A 22,503-nucleotide genomic window follows, 5' to 3' on the forward strand; every position below is an offset into this window, starting at 1 on the left:
CTGCTAGCCCTAGTGTTGAATCTATCACAGCGCTCTGTGCTGCTCGCATCATGTGTGTATGTGTGTATGTGTGTATGTGTGTGTCCGTAGATGTGTGCACCATATTGATCTCCCTCTCAGTGAGGTAATATGGCCCTTTAATGTCCAGTCATTCTCAGTAAGAACACATTGTCCTATCACATCTGTTATTGCTTTCAATAGTTCATAGAACATATGGGTTCTAACAAAATAGACCGCATCACTCATCTTAGGCATCCAGGGAGACTGCCTGTCTGAAATCCAAGATGGAGTCATTTTCGCATGATCAGTGGCGTCGGTCACACTAGAATGATTACTCTACGGGCATAAGGATGTGGGCTAATATTGGCCTGGGTATTATAGAGATCTTTACTCAATCGAATGGAACCTCCAATAATATGTAACAGTCTGTCATGAAGTCTAAGTCATGATTCAGCCACAGCCCTGCTCAGTATGCACCAGAAATGATCTGTAGGAGAAGGAACAACCACATACCAACAAGAACAGACGGAACAGCTAAGTCCAGATGGAACAACTCAGTAAAAAACCGAACAGCTCATTGGTGAGTCCAGTAGATAGCAGGATAGCTCAGTATGGATAAGAGAAGCAACATAAAACCAGAACCCAGAACCCATGTTAAAGTCTGAGCATAAAAACTGAAATATAACATTTACATAAGTATTCAGATCCTTTACTCAGTAATTTGTTGAAGCACCTTTGGCAGCGATTACAGCCTCGAGTCTTCTTGGGTATGATGCTACAAGCTTGGCACACCTGTATTTGGGGGTTTCTCCCATTCTTCCTCTGCAGATCCTCTCAAGTTCTGTCAGGGTTGGATGGGAGGCGTCACTTTACACAGCTATTTTCCGTCTCTCCAGAGATGTTCGATCAGGTTCAGGTCCGGGCTCTGGCTGGGCCACTCAAGGACATTCAGAGACTTGTCCCGGGCCACTCCTGCGTAGTCTTGGCTGTGTGCTTAGGGTCATTGTCCTGTTGGAAGGTGAACCTTTCCCCAGTCTGAGGTCCTGAGCTCTGGAGCAGGTTTTCTGTACTTTGCTCTGTTCATCTGTCCCTTAATCCTGACTAGTCTCCCAGTCCATGTCACTGAAAAACATCCCCACAGCATGATGCTGCAACCACCATACTTTTGCGTAGGGATGGTGCCAGGTTTCCCTCCAGACGTAACACTTGGCATTCAAGCCAAGGTTCAATCTTGGTTTCATCAGACCAGAGAATCTTGTTTCTCGTGGTCTGAGGAGTCCTTTGGTGCCTTTTGGCAAACTCCAAGCGGGCTGTCATGTGCCTTTACTGAGGAGTGGCTTCCGTCTGGCCACTGCACCATAAGGTCTGATTGGCGGTGCTGCAGAGATGGTTGTCCTTCTGGAAGGTTCTCCACCCTTCTCACAGAAGAACTCTTGAGCTCCCACGATTGGTCAGTTTGGCCGGGCGGCCAGCTCTAGGAAGAGTCTTGATGGTTCCAAACTTCTTCCATTTAATAATGATAGAGGCCACTGTCAACTGTGGGACTTATATAGACAGGTGTGTGCCATTCCAAATCATGTCCAATCAATTAAATTTACCACAGGTGGACTCAAATCAAGTTGTAGAAACACCTCAAGGATGATCAATGAAACAGGGATGTACCTGAGCTCAAACAAACAGGGGATGGAGTCTCATAGCAAAGGGTCTGAATACTTATGTAAATAAGGTATTTCAGTTTATTTTTATTCTTAAAACCTGTTTTCACTTTGTCATTATGGGATATTGTGTGTAGATTGATGAGGGAAATATTTAATTTAAACAATTTTAGAATAAGGCTGTAAGTAACATAATGTGAAAAAAGTCAAGGGGTCTGAATACTTTCCAAATGCACAGTATACACTCACTCATCACTTTTTCACACTCACAATGTGTTTGCAGCGAGGCAACAGGAAGGTCTCTATAGATTCTTTCTCCAGATCTCACACTTAGTAAGTAAACACACATACAACACACACTCATGCACACAGAAACACACACACACAGGCAGCCACATATGCAGCAAGTGCACGTACAAACACGGACACACGAATGTACACACACACACAGACACACCCTCCCCGTGTGTACCTGTGGTAGGGCGATGGACAGCTGTCTTGAGAGGGAGTCCTTCTCATGGCCCAGGTCTCGGAGTCGAAGCTGGGCTGTCCCCAGACTGTCCTGGGTCTCCCTTAGGCTGTCCAGCAGTCTCTCCCTCTCCGTCAGCATATTCACCATCAGAGATTCCAGATTCCCTGTGCTGCCCCCTCGTCACCTCCTCCCCGGGGCTCCCTCTGCCCCCGTACCCACCCCCCATACCGCCTCCCATTCCCCCACCACTCCCTCCCGGAGAGGAAGGCCCTCCCCACTCCCGCCACGCCCATCCTCAGAGATGGTGGGCATCACCTCGCACATCATCTTGAGGCCGGAGAGTGTGTGGGGTGTTAGCTGGAAGTCAGTGGGTGTCGGTGGAGAGTGTGGGATTGTGGGATTGTTCTGGGAGAATTTGCTTCAAGGAGCCCACAGAATATTTGTTTCAAGTATGTATGCTTGTATGAGGTAAGGTGTGAAGGGCACTCTATTCTCTTTTGTCTCTCTCTCTATTTATCTCTGCCTAGCTTTGACCCTTGGTCTCTCTCTTATGTTTGTGTCCTTGTCCTTTCCTCCTGTCACTATGTGAGAGAGGTTGGTTGACAGGCAAGCAGAATGGTGGCACTCTGTTACCCTTCTCTCTCCTCTGTACCTCACCTCTCTATGAATAAGACGTCACTGTCATCACTAACAAGCCTGTGTTTGGTTGGTTAACGGCTTGTCACTCTGTACCTTGCTACTTCCTCATCTCTACTTCCTGGCTTCACTGAATTAGCTCCTTTGGATGTATTGCTACAATAGCAATAGCTCTGCTGTGTCTAGCAAACACCTGATTGGCTCTCTGCTTGTGGTGATAATAACTGATTGGTTGTCTCAGTGAGTCTGGCTGAGTGACAGGGCCCAGGTAATTGTGAGGTACAATTAGGGTGTGGCAAGGCAAGGTCTAGAGTGGTAGGACGAGATAGGAGGAGTCCATGGGGGTGTCTAGGAGTTTAGGGAAGGGGCAAGAGGGAGGGCAGGTGTAGTGGAGGGCCTTGGACACCCCAGGGTGGTCTTCAGACAGATTGAGAGAAGCAGCTGGAAAATAGAGAACAAGATGATTGGAAACTGGGGAAAAGAAGAGAGAAACAGGGGACAAGAAGAGGACGAGATAGGAGGAGTTCATGGGGGTGAAAGAGCGTAGGAAGCAAGAGGGAGTGGGCAGGTTTAGTGGAGGGCCTTGGACACCCCAGGGTGGTCTCTAGGAAGAGAGAAACAATTGAGAGAAGCAGCGAGAGCTGAAAATATAAGAAACTGGAAAATAGAGAACAAGATGATCGGGGGAAAGAAGAGAGAAATGAGGGGAAAAGAAGAGAGAAACAGGGGACAATAAAGAGAGAAACAGGGTGAAGGAAGAGAGAACAGGGTAAAGGAAGAGAGAAACAGGAAAAGAAGAGAGAAACAGGGAAAAGGAAGAGAGAAACAGGGGAAAGGAAGAGGAGAAACAGGGAAAGGAAGAGAGAAACAGGAGAAAGGAAGAGAGAAACAGGGGAAAGGAAGAGAGAAACAGGGAAAGGAAGAGAAATGAGGGGGAAAAAGAGAGAAACAGGGGAAAGGAAGAGAGAAACAGGGAAAAGAAGAGAGAAACAGGGAAAGAAGAGAGAAACAGGGAAAAGAAGAGAGAAACAGGGTAAAGGAAGAGAGAAACAGGGTAAAGGAAGAGAGAAAACAGGGGAAAGGAAGTAAAGGGTAAGAGGAGAAACAGGGGAAAGGAGAGAAACAGGGTAAAGGAAGAGAGAAACAGGGAAAGGAAGAGAGAAACAGGGAAAGGAAGAGAGAAACAGGGGAAAGGAAAAGAGAAACAGGGGAAAGGAAGAGAGAAACAGGAAAGGAAGAGAGAAACAGGGGAAAGGAAGAGAGAAACAGGGAAAAGAAGAGAGAAACAGGGGAAAGGAAGAGAGAAACAGGGTAAAGGAAGAGAGAAACAGGGGGAAGAGGAAGAAAGGAAGAAACAGGGAAAGGAAAGAGAAACAGGGGAAAGGAAGAGAGAAACAGGGGGAAAGGAAGAGAGAAACAGGGAAAGGAAGAGAGAAACAGGGGAAAGGAAGAGAGAAACAGGGAAAGGAAGAGAGAAACAGGGGAAAGAAGAGAGAAACAGGGGGAAAGGAAGAGAGAAACAGGAAAGGGAAAGGGGAAGAGAGAAACAGGGGAAAAGAAGAGAGAAACAGGGGAAAGGAAGAGAGAAACAGGGGAAAAGAAGAGAGAACAGGGGTAAAGGAAGAGAGAAACAGGGAAAGGAAGAGAGAAAACAGGGGGAAAGAAGAGAGAAACAGAAGAAGAGAAACAGGGGAAAGGAAGAGAGAAACAGGGAAAGAAAGAGAGAAACAGGGGACAATAATGTTCCAGAGAAACAGGGTAAATGGAAAGAGAGAAACAGGGGAAAGGAAGAGAGAAACAGGGTAAAGGAAGAGAGAAACAGGGACAAAGGAAGAGAGAAAACAGGGGAAAGGAAGAGAGAAACAGGGAAGAAAGAGAGAAACAGGGGGAAAGGATGAGAGAAACAGGGTAAAAGGAAGAGAGAAACAGGGTAAAGGAAGAGAGAAAACAGGGGGAAAGGAAGAGAGAAACAGGGGAAAGGAAGAGAGAAACAGGGAAAGGAAGAGAGAAACAGGGGACAATAATAGAGAAACAGGAAAGAAAGAGAGAAACAGAAAGGAAGAGAGAAACAGGTAAAGGAAGAGAGAAACAGGGGAAAGGAAGAGAGAAACAGGACAATAATAAGAAACAGGGAAAGGAAGAGAGAAACAGGGAAAGGAAGACAGAAACAGGGGAAAAAGAGAGAAACAGGGAAAGGAAGAGAGAAACAGGGGAAAAGAAGAGAGAAACAGGGGAAAGAGAAACAGGGGAGAAGATAATAGGTAAAGGAAAGGAAGAGAAACAGGGGAAAGGAAGAGAGAAACAGGGGACAAAAGAAGAGAAACAGGGGGAAAGGAAGAGAGAAAACAGGGGAAAGGAAGAGAAACAGGGGAAACAGGGGAAAGGAAGAGAGAAACAGGGGAAAGGAAAGAAAGAGAAAACAGGGGAAAGAAAGAGAGAAACAGGGGAAAGGAAGAGAGAAACAGGGCGGAAATATTAAAGGCAAAACAAGGGAAGGAAGGTTCAAGAGAGAAACAGGGTGAAAGGAAGAGAGAAACAGGAAAGGAAGAGAGAAACAGGGGAAAGAAACAGAAGAGGGAAAATGAGGGGAAACAGGTTAAAGAAAAACAGAGAAAAGAAGGAAAGGAAAGAGAGAAACAAGGTTAAAGAAAGAAAGAGAAACAGGGAAAAGAAGGAAAACAGGGTAAAGGAAGAGAGAACAGGGGAAAGGAAGAGAGAAACAGGGGAAAGGAAGAGAGAAACAGGGGAAAGAATAGAGAAACAGGGGAAAGGAAGAGAAACAGGGGAGCGGGAAGAGAGAAACAGGGGAAAGGAAGAGAGAAACAGGAAAGGAAGATCAGAAACAGAAATGAAGGAAAGAGAAACAAGAGGAAACAGGGGAAAGAAGAGAGAAACAGGGAAAGCAAGAGAGAAACAGGGAAAGAAGAGAGAAACAGGGGAAAGGAAGAGAGAAACAGGGGAAAGGAAGAGAGAAACAGGGGAAAGGAAGAGAGAAACAGGGAAAGGAAGAGAGAAACAGGGGAAAGGAAGAGAGAAACAGGGGAAAGGAAGAGAGAAACAGGGGAAAGGAAGAGAGAAACAGGGGAAAGGAAGAGAGAAACAGGGAAAGGAAGAGAGAAACAGGGGAAAGAAGAGAGAAACAGGGAAAGGAAGAGAGAAACAGGGGAAAGGAAGAGAGAAACAGGGGAAAGGAAGAGAGAAACAGGGGAAAGGAAGAGAGAAACAGGGGAAAGGAAGAGAGAAACAGGGTAAAGGAAGAGAGAAACAGGGGAAAGGAAGAGAGAAACAGGGAAAGGAAGAGAGAAACAGGGAAAGGAAGAGAGAAACAGGGGAAAGGAAGAGAGAAACAGGGGAAAGGAAGAGAGAAACAGGGGAAAGGAAGAGGAGAAACAGGTTAAAAAGGAAGAGGAGAAACAGGGGAAAGGAAGAAGAAACAGGGGAAAAGAAAAGAGAGGAAACAGGAAAGGAAAAGAGAAACAGAGGTAAAGGAAGAGAGAAACAGGTTAAAGAAAGATAGAGAAACAGGGGAAGGAAGAAGATGAAACAGGGGGAAAGGAAAAGAGAAAACAGGAATTAAAGAAAATGAGAAAGAGAGAAACAGGGGAAAGAAGAAACAAGGGGGAAAGAAAGAGAGAAACAGGGGAAAAAGAAGAGGAGAAACAGGGGAAAGGAAGAGAGAAAGAAACAAGAGGGGGAAAGAAGAGAGAAACAGGAAAAAGAAGAGAGAAACAGGGGAAAGGAAGAGAAACAAGGGTAAAGGAAATGAGGGAGCTGAAGAGAGAAACAAGGGAAAGGAAGAGAAACAAGAAAGGAAAAGAGAGAAACAGGGGAAAGGAAGAGAGAAACAGGGGAAAGGAAGAGAGAAACAGGGGAAAGGAAGAGAGAGAAACAGGGGAAAGGAAGAGAGAAACAGGGGAAAGGAAGATATTAAACAGGGGAAAGGAAGAGAGAAACAGAATGGAAGAGAGAAACAAGGGGAAAGGAAGAGAGAAACAGGGGAAAGGAAGAGAGAAACAGGGGGAAAGGAAGAGGGGGAAAGGAAAGAAAGAGAAACAGGGGAAAGGAAGAGAGAAACAGGGTAAAGGAAGAGAGAGAAACAGGGTAAAGGAAGAGAGAAACAAGGGGAAAGGAAAGAGAGAGAAACAAGGAGTAAGGAAAGAGAAACAGAGGGCAAAGGAAAAGAGAGAGAAATAGGGAAAGGAGAAGAGGAAACAGGGAAAGGAAGAAGAGAAACAGGGGGAAAGGAAGAGAGAAACAGGGGGGAAGAAGAGAGAAACAGGGAAAGGAAGAGAGAAACAGGGGAAAGGAAGAGAGAAACAGGGAAAAGAAGAGAGAAACAGGGGAAAGGATGAGAGAAACAGGGTAAAGGAAGAGAGAAACAGGGGAAAAAGGAAGAGAGAAACAGGGGAAAGGAAGAGAGAAACAGGGGACAATAATAGAGAAACAGGGGAAAGGAAGAGAGAAACAGGGGAAAGGAAGAGGAGAACAGGGGAAAGGAAGAGAGAAACAGGGGAAAGGAAGAGTAAAACAGGGGAAAGGAAGAGAGAAAACAGGGAAGAGAGAAACAGGGGACAATAATAGAGAAACAGGGGAAAGGAAGAGAGAAACAGGGGAAAGGAAGAGAAACAGGGGAAAGAAGAGAGAAACAGGGAAAGGACAGAGAAACAGGGAAGGAAGAGAGAAACAGGGGGAAAGGAAAGAGAGAAACAAGGGGAAAGAAGAGAGAAACAGGGAAAGGAAGAGAGAAAACAGGGGAAAGAAGAGAGAAACAGGGGAAAGGAAGAGAGAAACAGGGAAAGGAAGAGAGAACAGGGAAAGAAGAGAGAAACAGGAAAAGGAAGAGAGAAACAGGGGAAAGGAAGAAGAGAAACAGGGAAAGGAAAAGAGAAACAGGGAAAGAAAGAGAAACAGGGAAATAAGAGGAAACAGGGGAAAGGAAGAGAGAAACAGGGGAAAGGGGGAAAGAAAGAGAGAAAAAGGAGAGAAAACAGGAAAGGAAGAGAGAAACAGGGGAAAGGAAGAGAGAAACAGGAAAGAAGAGAGAAACAGGAGAAAGGAAGAGAGAAACAGGTTAAAGGAAGAGAGAAACAGGGGAAAGGAAGAGAGAAAACAGGGGAAAGGAAGAGAGAAAACAGGGGAAAGGGAAGAGAGAAACAGGGAAAGGAAAGAGAGAAACAGGAAAGAAGAGAAACAGGGAAAGGAAGAGAGAAACAGGGGAAAGGAAGAGAGAAAACAGGGGAAAGGAAGAGAGAAACAGGGGAAAGGAAGAGAGAAACAGGGGGAAAGGAGAAGAGAGAAACAGGGGAAAGGAAGAGAGAAACAGGGAAAGGAAAAGAGAAACAGGGAAAGGAAAGAGAGAAACAGGGGAAAGGAAGAGAGAAACAGGGTAAAGGAAGAGAGAAACAGGAGAAAAGGAAAGAGAAACAGGGACAAGGTAAACAGGAGAAAGGAAAAGAAACAGGGGACAATAATAGAGAAACAGGGAAAGGAAGAGAGAAACAGGGTAAAGGAAGACAGAAACAGGGTAAAGGAAGAGAAAACAGGGTAAAGGAAGAGAGAGAAAGGGGACAATAATAGAGAAACGGAAAGGAAGAGAAACACAGGGAAAGGAAGACAGAAACAGGGGAAGAAGAGAAACAGGGGAAAGGAAGAAACACAGGGGAAAGGAAGAGAGAAACAGTGTAAAGGAAGAGAGAAACAGGGAAAGGAAGAGAGAAACAGGGGGAAAGGAAGAGAGAAACAGGGTAAAGGAAAGGAAAGAGAAACAGGGGAAAGGAAGAGAGAAACAGGGGAAAGGAAGAGAGAAACAGGGGAAATAAGAGAGAAACAGGGTAAAGGAAGAGAGAAACAGGGGAAAGGAAGAGAGAAACAGGGAAAGGAAGAGAGAAACAGGGGAAAGAAGAGAGAAAACAGGGGAAAGGAAGAGAGAAACAGGGGAAAGGAAGAGAGAAACAAGGGGAAAGGAAAGGAGAGAAACAGGGGAAGAGAAAGGGGAAGGAAGAGAGAAACAGGGGAAAGGAAGAGAGAAACAGGGGAAAGGAAGAAGAAACAGGGGAAAGGAAGAGAGAAACAGGGGAAAGGAAGAGAGAAACAGGGGAAAGGAAGAGAGAAACAGGGGAAAGGAAGAGAGAAACAGGGGAAAGGAAGAGAGAAACAGGGGAAAAAGAGAAACAGGGGAAAGGAAGAGAGAAACAGGGAAAGGAAGAGAGAAACAGGGGAAATAAGAGAGAAACAGGGGAAAGAAGGAGAAACAGGAAAGGAAGAGAGAAACAGGGGAAAGGAAGAGAGAAACAGGGAAAGAAAGAGAAACAGGGGAAAGGAAGAGAAACAGGGGGAAAGAAGAGAGAAACAGGGGAAAGGAAGAGAGAAACAGGGGAAAGGAAGAGAGAAACAGGGGAAAGAAGAGAAAAACAGGGGAAAGGAAGAGAGAAACAGGGAAAGGAAAGAGAAAAACAGGGGAAAAAAGGAAGAGAGAAACAGGTTAAAGAAAGAGAGAAACAGGGGAAAGGAAGAGAAACAGGGGAAAGAAAGAGAGAAACAGGGAAAGGAAGAAAGAAAGAAAAAAACAAATTAAAGGAAGAGAGAAACAGAAAGAGAAACAGGGGAAAGGAAGAGAGAAACAGGGGGAAAGGAAGAGAGAAACAGGTAAAGGAAGAGAGAAACAGGGGAAAGGAAGAGAGAAACAGGGGAAAAGAAGAGAGAGAAACAGGGGAAAGGAAGAGAGAAACAGGGGAAAGGAAGAGAAACAGGGGAAAGGAAGAGAGAAACAGGGGAAAGGAAGAGAGAAACAGGGGAAAGGAAGAGAGAAACAGGGTAAAGGAAGAGAGAAACAGGGGAAAGGAAGAGAGAAACAGGAAAGGAAAGAGAGAAACAGGGAAAGGAAGAGAGAAACAGGGGAAAAGGAAGAGAGAAACAGGGGAAAGGAAGAGAGAAACATGGAAAGGAAGAGAAAACAGGGGAAAGGAAGAGAGAAACAGGGGAAAGGAAGAGAGAAACAGGGGAAAGGAAGAGAGAAACAGGGGAAGAAAGAGAGAAACAGGGGAAAGGAAGAGAGAAACAGGGGAAAGGAAGAGAGAAACAGGGTAAGGAAAGAAGAGAGAAACAGGGAAAGGAAGAGAGAAACAGGGTAAAGGATAGAGAGAAAACAGGGGAAAGGAAGAGAGAAACAGGGGAAAGGAAGAGAGAAACAGGGGAAAGGGAAGAGGAAAGAGAGAAACAGGGGACAATAATAGAGAAACAGGGGAAAGAGAGAAACAGGGGAAAGGAAGAGAACAGGGTAAAGGAAGAGAGAAACAGGGAAAGGAAGAGAAACAGGGGACAATAATAGAGAAACAGGGGGAAAGGAAGAGAGAAACAGGGGAAAGGAAGAGAGAAACAGGGGGAAAGAAGAGAGAAACAGGGGAAAGGAAGAGAGAAACAGGGAAAGAAGAAGAGAGAAACAGGGAAAGAGAAGAGAGAAAACAGGGCAAAGGAAGAGAGAAACAGGGGAAAGGAAGAGAGAAAAACAGGGGACAATAATAGAGAAACAGGGTAAGGAAGAGAGAGAAACAGGGAAAGGAAGAGAGAAACAGGGGGAAAGGAAGAGAGAAACAGGGGAAAGAAAGAGAGAAAACAGGGGAAAGGAAGAGAGAAACAGGGGAAAGGAAGAGAGAAACAGGGGAAAGGAAGAGAGAAACAGGAAAGGAAGAGAGAAACAGGGGAAAGGAAGAGAGAAACAGGGAAAGAAGAGAGAAACAGGGAAAGGAAGAGAGAAAACAGGGGAAAGGAAGAGAGAAACAGGGAAAGGAATAGAGAAACAGGGGAAAGGAAGAGAGAAACAGGGGGAAAGAAGAGAGAAACAGGGGAAAGGAAGAGAGAAACAGGGAAAAAGGAAGAGAGAAACAGGGAAAGGAAGAGAGAAACAGGGGAAAGGAAGAGAGAAACAGGGGGAAAGGAAGAGAGAAACAGGGGAAAGGAAGAGAGAAACAGGGGGAAAGGAAGAGAGAAACAGGGGGAAAGGAAGAGAGAAACAGGGGAAAGGAAGAGAGAGAAACAGGGGAAAGGAAGAGAGAAACAGGGGAAAGAAGAGAGAAACAGGGGAAAGGAAGAGAGAAACAGGGGAAAAGGAAGAGAGAAACAGGGGAAAGGAAGAGAGAAAAACAGGGGGAAAGGAAGAGAGAAACAGGGGAAAGGGGAAGAAGAGAAACAGGGGAAAGGAAGAGAGAAACAGGGAAAGGAAGAGAGAAACAGAGGAAAGGAAGAGAGAAACAGGGAAAGGAAGAGAGAAACAGGGGAAAGGAAGAGAGAAACAGGGGAAGGAAGAGGAAACAGAGGAAAAGGAAAGAGGGAAACAGGGTAAGGAAGAGAGAAACAGGGGAAAGGAAGAGAGAAACAGGAAAGGAAGAGAGAAACAGGGGGAAAGGAAGAGAGAAACAGGGGAAAGGAAGAGAGAAACAGGGAAAGGAAGAGAGAAACAGGGGAAAGGAATAGAGAAACAGGGAAAGGAAGAGAGAAACAGGAGAAAGGAAGAGAGAAAACAGGGGACAAAGGAATAGAGAAACAGGGGAAAGGAAGAGAGAAACAGGGTAAAGGAAGGAGGAAGAAAAACAGGGTAAAGGAAGAGAGAAACAGGGGAAAGGGAGAGAAACAGGGAAAGAATAGAGAAACAGGGGAAAGGAAGAGAGAAACAGGGTAAAGGAAGACAGAAACAGGGTAAAGATAGAAACAGGGAGGAAGAGAGAAACAGGGGAAAGGAAGAGAGAAACAGGAAAGGAAGAGAGAAACAGGAAAGGAAGAGAGAAACAGGGGAAAGGAAGAGAGAAACAGAAACAAGGAGAAACAGGGAAAGAAGAGAGAAACAGGGGAAAGGAAGAGAGAAACAGGGGAAAAGAAGAGAAAACAGGGGAAAGGAAGAGAGAAACAGGGAAAGGAAGAGAAACAGGGGAAAGGAAGAGAGAAACAGGGAAAGGGAAGAGAGAAACAGGGGAAAGGAAGAGAGAAACAGGGGAAAGGAAGAGAGAAACAGGGGAAAGAAGAGAGAAACAGGGACAATAATAGAAACAGGGTAAAGGAAGAGAGAAAACAGGGGAAAGGAAGAGAGAAACAGGGGAAAGGAAGAGAGAAACAGGGGAAAGGAAGAGAGAAACAGGGGAAAGGAAGAGAGAAAACAGGGTAAAGAGAGAAACAGGGGAAAGGAAGAGAGAAACAGGGGAAATAAGAGAGAAACAGGGGGAAAGGAAGAGAGAAACAGGGGAAAGAGAGAAACAGGGAAAGGAAGAGAGAAACAGGGGAAAGGAAGAGAAAACAGGGTAAAGGAAGAGAGAAACAGGGGAAAGGAAGAGAAACAGGGGAAAGGAGGGGGAAAGGAAGAGAGAAACAGGGGAAAGGAAGAGAGAAACAGGGGGAAAGGAAGAGAGAAACAGGGGAAAGGAAGAGAGAAACAGGGGAAAAGAAAGAGAAAACAGGGGAAAGGAAGAGAGAAACAGGGAAAGGAAAGAGAGAAACAGGGGAAAGGAAGAGAGAAACAGGGGAAAGGAAGAGAAACAGGGAAAGGAAGAGTGAAACAGGGGAAAGGAAGAGAGAAACAGGGGAAAGGAAGAGAGAAACAGGGAAAGGAAGAGAGAAACAGGGGAAAGGAAGAGAGAAACAGGGGAAAAGGAAGAGAGAAACAGGGAAAGGAAGAGAGAAACAGGGGAAAGGAAGAGAGAAACAGGGGAAAGGAAGAGAGAAAACAGGGAAAGGGGAAGAGAGAAACAGGTTAAAGAAAGAGAGAAACAGGGAAAGGAAGAGAGAAACAGGTTAAAGAAAGAGAAACAGGGGAAAGGAAGAGAAAACAGGGGAAAGGAAGAGAGAAACAGGTTAAAAGAAAGAGAGAAACAGGGGAAAGGAAGAGAGAAACAGGGGAAAGGAAGAGAAAAACAGGGGGAAAGAAAGAGAGAAACAGGGGAAAAAGAGGAGGAAAGGAAGAGAAACAGGGTAAAGGAAGAGAGAAACAGGGGAAAGGAAGAGATAAACAGGGGAAAGAAAAAGAGAGAAACAGGGGAAAAGAAGAGAGAAAACAGGGGAAAGAAGAGAGAAACAGGGGAAGGAAGAGAGAAACAGGGAAAGGAAGAGAGAAACAGGGGAAAAAGGAAGAGAGAAACAGGTTAAAGAAAGAGAGAAACAGGGGAAAGGAAGAGAGAGAGAAACAGGGAAAGGAAGAGAGAAACAGGGGAAAGGAAGAGAAAACAGGGGAAAGGAAGAGAGAAACAGGGGAAAGGAAGAGAGAAACAGGGGAAAGGAAGAGAGAAACAGGGGAAAGGAAGAGAGAAACAGGGAAACAGGGAAAGGAAAGAGAGAGAAACAGGGGAAAGGAAGAGAGAAACAGGGGAAAGAAGAGAGAAACAGGGGAAGAGAGAAACATGGGGGAAAGAGAGAAACAGGGGAAAGGAAGAGAGAACAGGGGGAAAGGAAGAGAGAAACAGGGGAAAGAAGAGAAACAGGTTAAAGGAAGAGAGAAACAGGGGAAAGGAAGAGAGAAACAGGGGAAAGGAAGAGAAAACAGGGGAAAGGAAAGAGAGAAACAAGGGAACAGGGAAAAGAGAGAAACAGGGGAAAGGAAGAGAGAAACAGGGGAAAGGAAGAGAGAAACAGGGAAAGGGGAGAGAAACAGGGGAAAGGAAGAGAGAAACAGGGTAAAGGAAGAAACAGAAAGGACAATACAGAAACGGGGGGAAGAGAGAAACAGGGTAAAGAGAAGAAAGAAACAGGGTAAAGAGAGAAACAGGGTAAAGGAAGAGAGAAACAGGGGAAAGGAAGAGAGAAACAGGGGAAAGGAAGAGAGAAACAGGGTAAAGGAAGAGAGAAACAGGGAAATAATAGAAAACAGGGAAAGGAAGAGAGAAACAGGGTAAAGGAAGACAGAAGCAGGGACAAAAGAGAGAAACAGGGGAAAGGAAGAGAGAAAACAGGGGAAAGGAAGAGAGAAACAGGGTAAGGAAGAGAGAACAGGGGGCAATAATAGAGAAACAGGGGAAAGGAAGAGAGAAACAGGGGAAAGGAAGAGAGAAACAGGGGAAAAGAAGAGAAACAGGGAAAGGAAGAGAGAAGAGCAGGGGGAAAGGAAGAGAGAAACAGGGGAAAAGAAGAGAGAAACAGGGGAAAGGAAAGAGAGAAGCAGGTAAAGGAAGAGAGAAACAGGGGAAAGGAAGAGAGAAACAGGGGACAATAATAGAGAAACAGGGTAAAGGAAGAGAGAAACAGGGGAAAGGAAGAGAGAAACAGGGAAAGAAGAGAGAAACAGGGGAAAGGAAGAGAGAAACAGGGGAAAGGAAGAGAGAGAAACAGGGTAAAGGAAGAGAGAAACAGGGGAAAGGAAGAGAGAAACAGGAAAGGAAGAGAAAACAGGGGGGAAAGGAAGAGAGAAACAGGGGAAAGGAAAGAGAGAAACAGGGAAAGGAAGAGAGAAAGAAGACAGGGGAAAGGAAGAGAGAAACAGGGGAAAGGAAGAGAGGGGAAAGGAGAGAAACAGAAAGGAAGAGAGAAACAGGGGAAAGGAAGAGAGGAAACAGGGGAAAGGAAGAGAGAAACAGGGGGGAAAGGAAAAGAGAAACAGGGGAAAGGGAGAGAGAAACAGGGGAAAGGGAGAGAGAAACAGGGTAAAGGAAGAGAGAAACAGGGGAAAGGAAGAGAGAAACAGGGTAAAGGAAGAGAGAAACAGGGGAAAGGAAGAGAGAAACAGGGGAAAGGAAGAGAGAAACAGGGTAAAGGAAGAGAGAAACGGGACAATAATAGAGAAACGGGAAAGGAAGAGAGAAACAGGGTAAAGGAAGACAGAAACAGGGTAAAGAGAGAAACAGGGTAAAGGAAGAGAGAAACAGGGGAAAGGAAGAGAGAAACAGGGGAAAGGAAGAGAGAAACAGGGTAAAGGAAGAGAGAAACGGGACAATAATAGAGAAACGGGAAAGGAAGAGAGAAACAGGGTAAAGGAAGACAGAAGCAGGGTAAAGAGAGAAACAGGGCAAAGGAAGAGAGAAACAGGGGAAAGGAAGAGAGAAACAGGGTAAAGGAAGAGAGAAACAGGGGGAAATAATAGAGAAACAGGGGAAAGGAAGAGAGAAACAGGGGAAAGGAAGAAGAAACAGGAAAGAAGAGAGAAACAGGGGAAAGGAAGAGAGAAACAGGGGAAAGGAAGAGAGAAACAGGGTAAAGGAATAGAGAAACAGGAAACAGGGGAAACAGGAAATAATAGAGAAACAGGGGAAAGGAAGAGAGAAACAGGGAAAGGAAAGAGAGAAACAGGGGAAAGGAAGAGAGAAACAGGGGAAAGGAAGAGAAACAGGGGTAAAGGAAGAGAGAAACAGGGGAAAGGAGAGAGAAACAGGGGAAAGGAAGAGAGAAACAGGGGAAAGGAAGAGAGAAACAGGGGAAAGGAAGAGAAACAGGGAAAGGAAGAGAGAAACAGGGGGAAAGGAAACAGGGGAAAGGAAGAGAGAAACAGGGAAAGGAGAGAGAAACAGGGAAAGGAAGAGAGAAACAGGGGAAGGAAGAGAGAAACAGGGGGAAGGAAGAGAGAAACAGGGGAAAGGAAGAGAGAAACAGGGGAAAGGAAGAGAGAAACAGGGGAAAGGAAGAGAGAAACAGGGGAAAGGAAGAGAGAAACAGGGGGAAAGGAGAGAGAGAAAAACAGGGGAAAGGAGAGAAACAGGGGAAAGGAGAGAGAAACAGGGGAAAGGAAGAGAGAAACAGGGGAAAGGAGAGAAAACAGGGGAAAGGAAGAGAGAAACAGGGAAAGGAGAGAGAAAAACAGGGGAAAGGAAGAGAGAAACAGGGGAAAGGAGAGAGAAACAGGGGAAAGGAAGAGAGAAACAGGGAAAGGAGAGAGAAACAGGGGAAAGGAAGAGAGAAACAGGGAAAGGAAAGAGAGAAACAGGGGAAAGGAAGAGAGAAACAGGGGAAAGGAAGAGAGAAACAGGGAAAGGAAGAGAGAAACAGGGGAAAGGAGAGAGAAACAGGGGAAAGGAAGAGAGAAACAGGGAAAGGAGAGAAAACAGGGGAAAGGAAGAGAGAAACAGGGAAAGGAGAGAAACAGGGGAAGGAAGAGAGAAACAGGGGGAAAGGAGAGAGAAACAGGGAAAGGAGAGAAAACAGGGGAAAGGAAGAGAGAAACAGGAAACAGGGAAAGGAAAGGGGAAAACAGGAAAGGAGAGGAAACAGGGGAAAGGAGAGAGAAACAGGGGAAAGGAAGAGAGAAACAGGGAAAGGAGAGAGAAACAGGGGAAAGGAAGAGAGAAACAGGGGAAAAGGAAGAGAGAAACAGGGGGAAAGGAAGAGAAGGAAACAGAGGAAACAGGGGAAAGAAGAGAAACAGGGAAAGAAAGAGAAACAGGGGAAAGGAAGAGAGAAACAGGGGAAAAGGAAGAGAGAACAGGGGAAAGGAAAAGGAAAGGAAGAGAGAAACAGGGAAAGGAAAGAGAGAAAACAGGGAAGGAAGAGAGAAACAGGGGAAAGGAAGAGAGAAACAGGGGAAAGGAAGAGAGAAACAGGGGAAAGGAAGAGAGAGAAACAGGGGAAAGGAAGAGAGAAACAGGGGAAAGGAAGAGAAACAGGGGAAAGGAAGAGAGAAACAGGGGAAAGGAAGAGAGAAACAGGGGAAAGGAGAGAAAACAGGGTAAAGGAAGAGAGAAAGGAAGAGGAGAAACAGGGAAAGGAAGAGAGAAACAGGGGAAAGGAAGAGAGAAACAGGGGAAAGGAAGAGAGAAACAGGGGAAAGGAAGAGAGAAACAGGGGAAAGGAAGAGAGAAAACAGGGGAAAGGAAGAGAGAAACAGGGGAAAGGAAGAGAGAAACAGGGGAAAGGAAGAGAGAAACAGGGGAAAGGAAGAGAGAAACAGGGGAAAGGAAGAGAGAAACAGGGGAAAGGAAGAGAGAAACAGGGGAAAGGAAGAGAAACAGGGAAAGGAAAAAGAAACAGGAAAAGAGAAACAGGGTAAAAAGAAGAAACAGGGTAAACAGAGAGAAACAGGGAAAGAAAGAGAACAGGGAAAGTAAGAGAGAAACAGGGAAAGGAAGAGAGAAACAGGAGAAAGGAAAGAGAAACAGGGGACAATAATAGAGAAACAGGGGAAAGGAAGAGAGAAACAGGGTAAAGGAAGAGATAAACAGGGGAAAGGAAGAGATAAACAGGGGAAAGGAAGAGAAAACAGGGGAAAGGAAGAGAAACAGGGGAAAGGAAGAGAGAAACAGGGGAAAGGAAGAGAGAAACAGGGGAAAGGAAGAGAGAAACAGGGGAAAGGAAAAGAGAAACAGGGGAAAGGAAAGGAAAAGAAAGAAACAGGGGAAAGGAAGAGAGAAACAGGGAAAGGAAGAGAGAAACAGGGGGAAAGGAAAAGAGAAACAGGGTAAAGGAAGAGAGAAACGGGGGAAAGGAAGAGAGAAACAGGGGAAAGGAAGAGAGAAACAGGGTAAAGGAAAAGAGAAACAGGGGAAAGGAAGAGAGAAACAGGGGAAAGGAAGAGAGAAACAGGGGAAAGGAAGAGAGAAACAGGGTAAAGGAAGAGAGAAACAGGGGAAAGGAAGAGAGAAATTAGTGTTTTTCCATTAAACTCTCAAGGCTCTCAATCAACTTATATAATTGTAATTGACAAGTTGAAAGAGCCTCATCCTTGGATCTAATAATTAGAGGTTGACAGATTAATCGGAATGGCCGATTAATTCATAACAATCAAAAATCTAAATGATTTAATCTTTATTTAACTAGGCAAGTCAGTTAAGAACACATTCTTATTTTCAATGACGGCCTAGGAACAGTGGGTTAACTGCCTGTTCAGGGGCAGAACGACAGATTTTCATCTTGTCAGCTCGGGGGATTCAATCTTGCAAATTTACAGTTAACTAGTCCAACGCTCTAACCACCTGCCTCTCATTGCACTCCACGAGGAGACTGCCTGTTATGCGAATGCAGTAAGCCAAGATAAGTTGCTAGCTAGCATTAAACTTATCTTATAAAACAATCAATCAATCAATCATAATCACTAGTTAACTACACATGGTTGATGATATTACTTGTTTATCTAGCGTGTCCTGCATTGCATATAATCGTTGCGGTGCGTATCGTTGCTCCAACGTGTACCTAACCATAAACATCAATGCCTTTCTTAAAATCAATACACAGAATATTTTTTAAACCTGCATATTTAGCTAAAAGAAATCCAGGTTAGCAGGCAATATTAACCAGGTGAAATTGTGTCACTTCTCTTACGTTCATTGCACGCAGAGTCAGTGAATATGCAACCGTTTGGGCCAACTAATTTGCCAGAATTTTACATAATTATGACATAACATTGAAGGTTGTGCAATGTAACAGGAATATTTAGACTAATGGATGCTTCTCCTTAGATAAAATACGGAACGGTTCCATATTTCACTGAAAGAAAAAATGTTTTGTTTTTTGAGATGATAGTTTCCGGATTCGACCATATTAATGACCTAAGGCTCGTATTTCTGTGTGTTATTATGTTATAATTAAGTATATGATTTGATAGAGCAGTCTGACAGCGATGGTAGGCACCAGCAGGCTTGTAAGCATTCATTCAAACAGCACTTTTGTGCGTTTTGCCAGCAGCTCTTCGTTGTGCGTCAAGCATTGCGCTGTTTATGACTTCAAGCCTATCAACTCCCGTGGTTAGGCTGGTGTAACCGATGTGAAATGGCTAGCTAGTTAGCGGGGTGCGCGCTAATAGTGTTTCAAACATCACACGCTCTGAGACTTGGAATGGTTGTTCCCCTTGCTCTGCATGGGTAACACTGCTTCGAGGGTGGCTGTTGTCGTTGTGTTCCTGGTTCAAGCCCAGGAGGAGCGAGGAGAGGGACGGAAGCTATACTGTTACACTGGCAATACTAAAGTGCCTATAAGAACATCCAATAGTCAAAGGTTAATGAAATACAAATGGTATAGAGAGAAATAGTCCTACAATTCCTATAATAACTGCAACCTAAGACTTCTTACCTGGGAAAATTGAAGACTCATGTTAAAAGGAACCACCAGCTTTCATATGTTCTCATGTTCTGAGCAAGGAACTTAAACATTATCTTTCTAACATGGCACATATTGCACTTTTACTTTCTTCTCCAACACTTTGTTTTTGCATTATTTAAACCAAATTGAACATGTTTCATTATTTATTTGAGGCTTAATTGATTTTATTGATGTATTATATTAAGTTAAAATAAGTGTTCATTCAGTATTGTTGTAATTGTCATTATTACAAAGACATTTTAAAAATTGGCCGATTAATCGGTATCGGCCTTTTTTGTGTCCTCCAATAATCGGTATCGGTATTGAAAAATCATAATCGGTCGACCTCTACTAATAATGCAACAGGTTTTAGAGAACAGTTTGTTAGTAACCAACATCATAAAGACAATCCAGGCCGGAAGAGGAGGAAGTGGAGAACCCCTTTTCTGAGATGTGGGTGGACCAGGTGAGATGATTGGCTGGCCAGCACAGACACAAAACCAGATGATAATGACTAAATCAAATCTGTCATAGCCAGTTGGAAGCAGCTGTTTACAGAGCAGACCAGACAATTAAGACACCTTCAGTAGCCTATGTATTGCACAATGAAAGCATTTGACTTGATGAGAAAAAAAAATCCTCCACACGCATGTCTAATCAACCTCTCTCATCATCTCTCTCACACACACACTTCACACATTCATTGGACATCAAACACACACACACCTATCTCTGTTCCACCACAACGACTTATCAGGAGAATACATAGTTGGAGCCTATTGCATTACTTCTGTCCAGCATCCACGGCAACCTACTCCGTTGCACACGTCTGTCTGAAGCTATGTATCCATCGGTCTCTGCTCTTATCTGTCCATACAGCCGATTAGTCATAATGCTAATCATGGATGCGCGTTATACACGGAAATGAGAGTCATGGAGGGTTACGCTGTAGCCTTAACCTGGCCATCTCGTTCAGTAGGGGATCATGGGTAAAATAAACGAGCCGGATGTATCCCTTAATAGTCTACAGAGATAGACAGACAGACATGTATTTATGCGGGCAGTCTCATAACGTATTTGAATTTAAATTGTCATCATTGTAATTATGGACTAGGAGTAGTCTGTAGAAGGGAATATATCTCTGTCTCATAATAACCTCTGTCTCACACTGTCATGTATGATACAATCTGAAAATATATTTAGCGAGAAGGGTCTATGTTAGGCCTAATAAATTAAAACCACAGTCACAACAGAAAAGCGACGTGAATAAAATAAAACAGAAGATGTCATGTATTTAGGCTATGTAGCCTATAGCCTCTTCCCGTCCGATTTCCTTCCAATGGCCTCTATGCAAATTATTCTGCAAACGAAATAAAGGCTATACGCACAAATGAAAGATTATGCATTATTCTATACTTAAATGCCCCAATTATATTGTAGGTAATGAAGCATCCCGTTACACCCAATGTTAGGCGTTTACACCCCACCGCCTCGCCCCCTCTCCATCCTCAAAAACAGCTGGCAGATCATGCACAACTCCATCTCACAACATTAATTAAATGTCACATACCAATGTTGTATTCATAATCTTATCTCACCCTTGTCATCGTCGAAAGCAAAAAAATACATAATTCCCATTTACCCCATCCGGGCATCTCGCGGTTAAAAGTCGTATCGCCGTGAAAACCCAGTTTCCAGCAAGCAACCCCCTCCCCTCTCCCTTCTCACACATGTAAACGATGGCACTGGGCGCGAGCGACGTTACACCTCACCATAGACAACCCACGTCGTTCTCTCTCTCGTCTTTATCTCTCTCCTCATTCTCTCCATCCATCCCTCCCTCTCTCAGATAAAAAGGTGCTGGGTCTTAAAGAAACAAACTCGCAGCTCTCACGCGCCCGCTCACGCACGTGGGGCTATACAATTAATTGATCATGCATGGGAGCGCGCGCACACACACTCATGAGGGCACAGTCGTGATTTCATTTTTCATTGACAAACATTAAAATTACACTCACATTCAATGTTAGACCCAATATGTATGGAAATCAGAGAAGGACTAATAACTTCTACAGCCTCATATTGTAGGCTACAGTGAAACATTCTCCCCCTCTGGTGTCTATTATGAGAACTGCGTCATTCACAGCTCAAAACTCACCTATTGCTCACACTGGCATTTTGACCGTGACCACCCATAATAAACTATGTATATCACAAATATTCATTTTTGTCTTCGACATATTTCACCATTTAATGTTTTGTTGTGCAGAGTTTGGTCGTGAAATGTTGAGGCCTAAATATGGTTTATGATCAAATAATGTGTTATTTTAGGATATTTCTAAATTCAACTGTGTATATCATGGATTCTGAACGTATTTCTACAGAAATGCAAATCGTCTATAAATGTCAAAACCAAATTACCCGCTAGTCATCTCCACCTCTGTATTCTTCTCATGGTCAGACGCACAGACAGATGTGCAGTTGACACCAATCACCACAGGGCATCGGTTACACTTCAACCAACCGAAGGCAAGAGAAGGAGTTTCCTGGAACTGGCAGAGCCAATAGAAAAACATTGAAATTGGTTTCAGCTCAATTGGTTGGGGCGGTAAGAAGGGTCCCGGAAGGGATGACGTAATTTTCTCTTAGAGGATGATGTCATTGTAATGCACAGAGAGAGCATTCAAATAGGCAATAACATTTCCTTGAGTAGAACGAATGTGTCAATAGTCTGAGTAAGTCTGCGGGTCCCCACTTCAGATAAGTACAGATGTGATGTCAAGAACAATAATTGTCAGACAGAAAAGTGTGTCCATTGCATAGTTTATCATATAAAACATGCACACGCACACCCCTCTCTCTCCCTCTCTTCTTCCAGGTCAGACTAAGGTCAGGGTCATACCAGAGGTGGCAGCAGTCTGACCTCATAGAGAGCCAAACAGATCCTCAGTCCCTGTCTCCCATGATGCCCTTTCTCTTCTTTCCTTAAGATACATTCGTAATCCACCACTCTTTGGCCAAAGGCCTTATTGAAAAGACACTTGATCTGCCCATTTTCAACATTTAAATCCCTCGTCCAACTCATGCCAAATCACAAATACTGTTATTATTCCAGAGACTTGCTCTCTGAGATTCCACAGTGTGCAGATAGTGACAATGGATAGGACACATATGACATAACAGGTTTCAGCAACTCTCTGTCCTATACCTTGCTGTTGTAGGGAGAGGACTGGCTGACACTGATGCCTCCTCTCAGAAGACACCAGACCAGATGAGAAGTTCACCCACACACTGTGAATTGGAAAATGTATGTGCTTTTTAAACTACATTTATCTGAATAAGGTCTATTAGTGAAAGCTCAGCACAATGTCTAACAGCCCATCTGCAGGATTAAAGTGAAGAACTGGAATTACACTGTATTGATCTGTAGGCATATTGGTTTGGTAAACAGTCCAAAGGTATGGGTGTTTTTCTACAAAGCTCTCAATGGGAGAGTGAGGCTAATGACAGAAAGAACTCTGTGTCCATATCTTTCCACATTTGTGCTGTTTCTGCACTGACTCAATGTCTCCCTCTGCAGGTAAATATGGATACCGCACCATGGCCTAATTACAGAAAAATACACAAAAAAAACATGCACCAAATACAACATGTGTAGACTTTACAGTGAAATGCTTACTTACAAGCCCTTAACCAGTTTTAAGAAAATACCTAAAAAAAAAGAAAACGATAAGAATAAAAATAATTGAAGAGCCACAGTAAATAACA

At 44.2% G+C, this 22,503-nt stretch overlaps 1 protein-coding gene across 1 annotated transcript in view; it reads right to left on the reverse strand.

Moving 5' to 3' along the window:
* LOC118376123 (liprin-alpha-3-like) overlaps positions 1-20,595 on the reverse strand; it is a 186,229-nt gene extending 165,634 nt beyond the window's left edge. Inside the window, exon 1 of the mRNA XM_052519149.1 lies at positions 20,334-20,595. The gene's annotated coding sequence lies outside the window, so the exon portion shown is untranslated. The remainder of the gene's footprint in view (positions 1-20,333) is intronic.
* Between the last annotated feature and the right edge of the window lie 1,908 nt (positions 20,596-22,503).

Source organism: Oncorhynchus keta, chromosome 5, assembly GCF_023373465.1.
Source record: "Oncorhynchus keta strain PuntledgeMale-10-30-2019 chromosome 5, Oket_V2, whole genome shotgun sequence".
NCBI lineage: Eukaryota > Metazoa > Chordata > Actinopteri > Salmoniformes > Salmonidae > Oncorhynchus > Oncorhynchus keta.